The sequence below is a fragment of the Pelodiscus sinensis genome, chromosome 18, assembly GCF_049634645.1.
Source record: "Pelodiscus sinensis isolate JC-2024 chromosome 18, ASM4963464v1, whole genome shotgun sequence".
NCBI classification, from domain to species: Eukaryota; Metazoa; Chordata; order Testudines; family Trionychidae; genus Pelodiscus; species Pelodiscus sinensis.
The window spans coordinates 24,802,595-24,810,881 of record NC_134728.1 but is presented as its reverse complement, the minus strand read 5'-3'; the positions used below and the strand labels follow the sequence as shown (position 1 = coordinate 24,810,881).

The following is an 8,287-nucleotide window of genomic DNA, read 5'->3' as shown; positions in this document are numbered from 1 at the left end:
GCCTTAGGGTACGGCTATACTGTCTTTTTTGGGGGGAGGAAGAGGTATGCAAATAGCACTCGCATTTGCATTCCTTCTTCCGTTTTTTTTTTTTCCCCAGAAGAGGCTTTTCCAACATTTGGTCTACATGGGGCCAAGTGTCAGAAACCCCCCCTCTTTTGGAAAGCCCCCTTCTTCCTTGTAAAATGAGGTTTACAGGGGACTTTCGAAAGAAGGAGGGTTTCTGACATTCGGCCCCATGTAGATGGAGCCAAATGGCGGAAAAGCCTCTTCTGGGGGAAAAAAAATGGAAGAAGGTATGCAAATGCGAGCATACCTCTTCCAAAAAAAAAAAAAGACAGTATAGCCACCCCCCTAGGGTGCGTCTACATTGCACTGTAGCTCCGAATAAGATATGCAAATTTGAGCTACGCAAATTGCATATCTTATTTTGATCTTATTTCAAAATAGCTTATTTTGTAATTTGGTGCTGTCTACACAGCACCAAATTTTGAAATAACCCGCTATTCCGAAATGTCCCTTACTCCTCATGGAATGAGGTTTACAAGGACATCAGAATAGCAAACCCAAAATAACGGGCTTGCTGTTAAGACACAGGATAGCTATTTTGGGATATTCCGGTATCTCGAAATAGCATTGCAGTGTAGACATAGCCTTGTGGGTATGTCTACACAATAGCATTATTTTGAAATAATGTTATTCCAAAATAATGTATTGTACATCTACACAGAAAGCCCATTATTTCAAAATAAATTTGAAATAGCGGGCTTCTAACTCCAGCTTTTGTAAACCTCATTATATGAGGAGTAAGGGAAGTCGGAGGAAGAGTGCTCTATTTTGAAATAATTGCTGTGTAGACATGCATAGCTCAAGTTGCATAGCTTATTCTGAGTTTAGCCCTGCTGTGCAGACGTACCCTGAGGGGCATAGATCATAAACCCCTAATTCCTAGCTCTTTCATCAGTGGATGAAGCTTTTGATACCATCTCCCAAAGCATTCTTACCAGCAAGTTAAAGAAGAAGGGATTGGATAAATGAACTATAAGGTGGATAGAAAGCTGGCTAGATGGTCAGGCTCAATGGGTAGTGATCAGCAGCTTGATGTCTAGTTGGTGGACAGTACCAAGCAGAGTACCCAGGGTAGGTTCTGGGGGGCTGGTTTTGTTTAATATCTTTATTAAGCAAGTTCACAGATGACACTAAGCTAAGGAGGAGAGAGAGATGTGCTGGAGGGTAGGAATAGGGTCCAGAGTGAATGAGACAAATTGGAGGATTGGGTCAAAAGAAATCTGATGAGATTCAACAAGGACAAGTTCAGAGTCCTACATTTGGAATGGAAAAATCCCAAACACTGTTAGGCTACGTCTACACTGGCCCCTTTTCCGAAAGGGGCATGTTAATTTCAGAGGTCGTAATAGGGAAATCCGCGGGGGATTTAAATATCCCCCGCGGCATTTAAATAAAAATGTCCGCCGCTTTTTTCCGGCTTTTAAAAAAGCCGGAAAAGAGCGTCTACACTGGCCCCGATCCTCCGGAAAAAGTATTCAAAGTAGGAATAAGATCCTCCGGAAAAGGGCGCTTTTTCCGGAGGATCGGGGCCAGTGTAGACGCTCTTTTCCGGCTTTTCTAAAAGCCGGAAAAAAGCGGCGGACATTTTTATTTAAATGCCGCGGGGGATATTTAAATCCCCCGCGGATTTCCCTATTACGACCTCTGAAATTAACATGCCCCTTCCGGAAAAGGGGCCAGTGTAGACAAGCCCTTACAGTCTGGGGACCGACTAGCTAAGCAGCCGTTCAGCAAAAAAAGGCCCTGAGGATTACAGTGGATGAGAAACTGGATATGAGTCAACAGTGTGTCCTTGTAGCCAAGAAGGCTAACAGCATATTGGGGTGCATTAGGAGGAGCATTGCCAGCAGATCTAGAGAAGTAATTATTCCTCTTTTTTCAGCACTAGTGAGGCCACATCTGGGCTGTGTCTAGACTGGCAAGTTTTTCCGCAAAAGCAGCTGCTTTTGCGGAAAAACTTGCCAGCTGTCTACACTGTCAGCTTGAATTTTTGCAAAAGCACTGACGATCTCATGTAAGAAATCAGTGCTTCTCGCGAAAATACTATGCTGCTCCCGTTTGGGCAAAAGTCCTTTTGCGCAACAGCTCGGATTTGTTTTGCGCAAAAGCATGTCTAGATTGGCACGGATGCTTTTCTGCAAAAAGTGCTTTTGCGCAAAAGCGTCCGTGCCAATCTAGACGCTCTTTTCCGCAAATGCTTTTAACAGAAAACTTTTCCGTTAAAAGCATTTGCAGAAAATCATGCCAGTCTAGATGTAGCCCTGGAGTATTGTGTCCAATTCTGGGGCCCCCATTACAGAAAGGATGTTGACACATTGAAGAGAGCTCAGCGGAGGACAACAAAAATGATTTGGGGGCTGGATCACATGACCTCTGAGGAGAGGCTGAGGGGTTCGGACTTATTTGGTCTACAGAAGAGAAGAGTGAGGGGGGATTTGATAGCAGCTTTCAACTTTCTGAAGGGAGGTTCCAAAGAGGATGGAGAGAGGCTGTTCTAAGTAGTGACCAATGGCAGAACAAGGAGCAGAGGTCTCAAGTTGCAGTGGGGAAGGTCTAGGTTGGATATTAGGAAAAACTATTCCATGAGGAGGGTGGTGAAGCACTGGAATGGGTCCCTGAGGGAGGTGGTGGAATCCCCATCCCTAGAGGTGTTTAAGTCTCAGTTTGACAAGCCCAGGCTGGGTTTATTTAATTGGGATTGGTCCTGCTTTGGGCAGAGTGTTGGACTCGATGACCTCCTGAGGTCTCTTCCAGCCCTACGATTCTATGTTCAAGTGATTTACCAAAGAAGTCTGATTCATAATCCCCCTTGTGCATATGGGATATCAAGGCACAAAGAGATGCCACAGTTTGTCCAAGGTCACCCAGCAGGCCAGCAACTGATTGAATAGAAGCTATGTTTCCTGAGTCCCAGCCCAGTGCTCTATCCACTAAGGAAACACTGCCTCCCTTGAGATTGCTAGGGACTTACGTGGGTAGTTTAAATGGTTTTGACTTCCCATGCCACCATCTGTCCCAAGTTTCACTATTTTCCTCAGGAATTTGGGATTACGCACACACACCCATGCATACACACAAGGCCTTTGTTCAGAAGTTTTCTTAGGTCTAGTGTCCCCAGGACTCCTCCATTCCTGAGCCCTGGGCCTGCTGGACCAGGACTTTGGTAGTTGAGGGAGAGCTCTGTGCATATGAACACAAGGCAGCCATGGTCATTGAGGCTCATTGTCAGGTCTGGGTGCTATGCTTTAGGGAGCTCCCAGCAGCAGGGATAACACGATCTCTGCTTGAGCCCCTGGTCAGTTTCCAAAGAACAGAAGTGAAAGGTGGATACAGTGTCCCACCTGCTCCAACGCCTTGGCCCCCTGGTTCCAGTTAAGGGATGGTCTGCCACTGAGGACTGAAGAAAAGTTAAGCAAACTGATTTGGCCCTGGAGACTAGTGCGAACCAGAACCATTCACCCAGATTTGCAGGGGGAAATAAGGAACCTAGATCCAAACAACACCTGCAAAACCAAAAGCCCAGCAGCGCTTTGCAAAGGTACCCATTGGATTCCCATCTCTGCAGTCCTTTCGCTCAGGGGGAAGGATCCTCATAGGATTTAGTGGCCAGAGCAGACTAGCCCAGCCCCACAAAGGATCCTTAGCAGCCAGCATGTGAACAGGAAAGATTTCAAACCCCTTTGAAGGAGAGATTAAGAGCTGGAGTTTCCAGAAAACCCAGCACTCACACCCAGGGTTGGATTTTTCCAAACAGCTGAGATCCCAGCACCTTTAGTAGTGACCCCAATGGCTGGGATTGTCAATAGAGCCGAGCACCCAGCTCTTTGGAAAACCTGCTCACTACCTGAGGTGTCTAAATGGGAGCTGGCTTTTGGGAAAGTCTAGCCCCAAATGTATCACTGCAAAATCCTTCTTGGGAGGAGGCACTACACTTGCCTGCAAATGAATGAAGCTGGAGGAGGAAGTCTTCCTACAAATGAGTGACACCTGGCAGGTCTGACAGTGCCTGGGGCTGCCAGAGCATGAGAGGAGGAAAGTGAGCAGAGCTGACATGACCTACAGCTGCCTGGCTCAATGAGGTCCTAGCTCTGGTGCTCCTACAGCGCTGATAGGCTCAAGGTGAGGCAGATCAGTGTGACCTGACACTGCCTGTAGTAGAGGCTCCTCCCTGAGTCAGGTAAGAGGGAAGCAGGAAGCTTCAGGTAGGGAGTCAGAGCGAGGAGAAGCGGAAAGAAAATGCTCCTATGCAGGTAGCAGCAGTCAGCTGGGATTCTAAGAGTGGGTCTGTTTTAAAGCCCAGGAGTGGCCAACTGAGATTTAACAGCTACCAAGGTACGAGGGGGGTTAAGCAAACAATCCTATAAAGATGTAGGTGTGTGTGTAATATATGGGTAACATTGCTCTGCAGGGTGGAAAAAGACAAGGCTGCGAATGTGTGAATATCTTGGGTAGTGTTCCCCTCCCTCTAATTTTTTCCCCATCCATGTGTGGAATAAATTGTGTTATGTGCACTGAAGCATGTGTGAGTGTGCACCACTAGTGAAAACCAAAAACCTGTGGGCACTCTGCTAATGAGCTGGGTGGCCTTTGAATCTCTCCTGGGTGGCTGCCCAAGCCCTCAGCTTACAGGGACCACTGCGGGTGGCAGGGTAGGAACTGAAAAGGAGGAAGAAATATTGCTGTGAAATGTGTGTCTAGACTGATATTTGGGGGAAGCAACTTTCATAAGGCAATGGCACTTGTCCCCCATGTCACCAACTTCATTGATATCCAAGGAAAATGCTATTCTCTCCTTCCCCCTCCCCTATCTCTTTTCCAGTTCCCTTGTAATGGGTGGGCAGAGCTGAAGGTGTGCTAACCTGGGGGCATATGAGCAAAGTAGTTGGTGTATCCTGGGAGATCCTTCTAGCTGGTCACTTAAAAGCTGCTGTGGCAGAAGTGCTGCATAGCCATCCTTTGGAAAAGGGAACTTTTTAAACAGGCCACATCCTGTTTGTGGAGGAGCTGTGAAGCTGTTCTCTTGAGGTTAAGGGCGGGTTATGCTTTAGGCCTCTGACTCCGCCCCCTCTTGAATCTATCTGCTGAGTTTGCTTTGGCAGAGGCATTCTTGGGGTGGACCTGAAAAAGAGAGATTTTTTTTTTCTGCCAAAGCACTAGTCTGCAGTAAAGCTTTAGAGAGGCTAGAAAGGAGGGTTTGTTTGCGTGCACACACCCCACATGAAGCCTTTGGGAAAGAGAGGGCTGGGTGGGGTTAGTTGTGCTTAGGTTGAAACACTCTCACAGCCTCCTCCTATGAATGTGGGGGCTCCTGGGATCCAGGTCTGAGCTTTACCTCTGTAATGGGCAGCTCCAAACCCCTGATGCTGAATGATCAGATTTGCGGATTTGAAATGTGACTCCCAAATCAGTGCTCCGAACCATAGTGCTTCATGGAGAAGCTCTGTCTGGGGCTGCCTCGCTGGGGTACCCTGCATGGTGGGGTGAGCTGGGGTTGAAGTACCGGAATAAGGGTCTGTGAAAATAGGGGACAAATGCTTCCCTCATCAATGTGCGGGGCTCTTTTTTTCTATTCAGACTTGGACTTTTTCTCTCCCATGAGCTCCTAACTTGGCTTGTCTGAAAACCTTCACTGCTGAATGACTGTGGTGCTGCGACAGCTCTTGGGAGCTAGGGTACTGGCCTCAGAGTGCTTTCTTGCCCCAGCTAATGTCTATAGACAGAGTGGATTTTCTGTGGCGCTGTAGGAAATTGTTTGCTGTTTGCAGATCCCATTACACACATCTAATCCCCTGACTGCTAGCTAGACTCTCCTTGCCTAAACACCCTTCCTGGGGGGAGCCAATGGATTTGGCTATTGCTGCTGCTTCTCCAGCTCCAATCCCCTCCTGGCTGGGCCATGACGCAGGGAAGAGATGTGGTTTTGAAAAGGAAGTAAGTGGTCTGTTCCCCACTTTTTTTTTTTTTTTTTTTCCCCTTCCCTCACCCCCAGGCTAGGAGTCTGTTCTAGCTGCCAGTTAGTGAGCACAGGCCTTTAGCTCACACTGTAGAGGCTGAGTTGGCTGGAGAGATCCAAAGTTCAGTCTCCAGTGATAGTAAATAAGAACCCCTGGCAATTAGTGGCTGACACACATTCAGTCCTTGGTGACTCTCTTGCATCTCAAGTGACTTTACTTCCTTGTTTCCATTTCCAGTCTTGTCACTGCATTAGCAGTGAGCTCAGCCAGTAAAGTCTACAACCTGTGTGTCCTGGACTCCTCTCTGTGCAGCCAGGCCTGCATCAAGTTGCATGTATTAAAAAATGAACTTGCAGCACTTAGGGGCCCTCAATGAGACTGGAGCCCCATTATGATGGGTGTTGCATCATGTGAGATGGTCCCTGCCGAGAACAGCACCCAATCTAAATAGACTAGAGACCCAGAGTGAGAAGGGACTCAGATAGATGTGTCTTCTACCACCAAGTCTCTCAAGTGACATGACAGATGTGGGATTAGAACCCAGGTGGAGCTGGGTGAAATGTTTCAGATCAGTGGTTCTCAATCTGTGGTCCAGTCAGCATGCAGCTGTGGTCCATGTGGCATTCTTAGGGCATCTCTTTGCACGCCCCCCCCCCCCTTCCACTGAAGGATAGAAAATGGTTTTGGAAATGCTCTCACTTTGCCTCACAGAACTATTGACCTGACTGCCCTGATTCTGTGTGTGAATGCCTTGCAATCTTTAATGTCTGCTCTGCAATGGCCCTGAGTAAATGAGAAACCTCATGGGGGGTGGGGGAGAATTGTGAGGTGGTTGCAGGCTCAGCATGGATGGGGTGATGGGAGGTGCTCGGATTCTCTCTTGCAAAAATTTTACGCTGGGAGACAGTGATGTCATCACATCACTCTGTGTTGCCCTGCCCCCTAGCCTCAGCAGAATCCCCGGAAGAGGAAGAGGCGGCCATGGCTCTGGGTTCCCCCTGCCTCCCGGGGGCACTCTGAGCTCCCTCAGCTGGTACCCAGCTCCCCTGCAGGAGGGCTGGGGGTGGCAGCAGAGGCTCATCATTGTGCTGGGGGGTGGGGCAATGATTTGGGACTCAATAGGGAGCTGCTGCCTTGCACAAGGCTGGAGCACCTGGCCCCCCTCCTCCTCCTGCGCGCCCCCCCCCCCCCAAGATTAGTGCACTAGAGGGGGAGAGGAGAAACCTTGAGGCTCCGCACTGGATCCAGCTTGCAGGGAAGATACATGCTGCTCCTCCCCTCCCCACAGCAGTGTGTGTGCTGGAGCCTCGGGGTTTCTTCTCTCCTCCCAGCCCTGCACTGCATGCTAATCTTGGCCAGTGGGGGGGAGGGAGGGCACAAGGCTGGAGCACCTGGCCTGAGGCAGAGGGAGGCAGTGGCTCCACATTGGGTACTGGATTCCGAGCACAGCAAGGGGCTACTGCCGCCCCCTGACTCGATCCAGCCCTCCTCAGGTGGCCGAAAGGGGGGCCGAGAGACCGGGCCTGAGACTGGGGAGAGGCGTAGAGGGGACCAAGAGGCCAGGGGGAGGTCAGGTTGGCTGTGGTGGGGGTGGGGGGGGGGAGAGGCTGGGGCTGGCTACAGCTGGGAGGGTGGGGAAGGGAGGGGGCAGGGTGTGGGGAGCCAAGAGGCCAGGGCAAGGAGCCGAGGGGCTGGGGCTGGGGCTGGCTGCAACCCCTGGCCCTCCTGGAGACCTGGGGGGGGGGGGGGGATGAGAGGCTGGGGCTGGCTTGGCCTTGGCCCTCCCCAGCAGTCAAAAGGGAGAGGGAGCGCTGGGCTTGCCTACTACCAGGGATGGGTGGGGAGGGGGAGGTTTGGCCAGCATAGCAATCAGGGGGCAAGGTCTGTATCTGCTAAATTAAGTGTAACAACTAGCAGAGTGAATAGTGGGGAGGGGAAGGGGGAGGAAGCGGGGGAGACTGGCAGGATGAGCTGCAGGAATACACAGATGCGATGCTATCTTTAGCAAATTGAGCTCAGCTCAAGTGAGCTTGTGTGCCTGCAGATGCTGTGGTCACACCTCCTGATGACAGGCAGTTTTAGCTTCTATGTCCAGCCCAGGAACTTTCCCGAGGCCTGCAAATCATGATCCAGAGCCTACAACAATAAATATCCAAATGCAGTTCCCCTCGACAGCCGGCAGTGGTAGGTGCCCCCTCTCTGGGCCTTCTGTAAGCTTGCAAAGATTGGGGTGGGGGGGAGGAGATTAAAATCTTTCACTTGGC

The 8,287-nt window shown here is 50.0% G+C and overlaps 1 protein-coding gene across 7 annotated transcripts in view; it reads left to right on the top strand.

The window, feature by feature from the left end:
* The first annotated feature begins 4,077 nt into the window (after positions 1 to 4,077).
* Positions 4,078 to 8,287, top strand: part of LPIN3 (lipin 3) — a 42,074-nt gene continuing 37,864 nt past the window's right edge. For 2 of the 7 annotated variants that reach the window (XM_006121892.4, XM_006121890.4), the window contains exon 1: positions 4,253 to 4,401. The gene's annotated coding sequence lies outside the window, so the exon portion shown is untranslated. The other 5 variants (XM_075901313.1, XM_075901315.1, XM_075901314.1 and 2 more) reach the window with 5 other exon arrangements.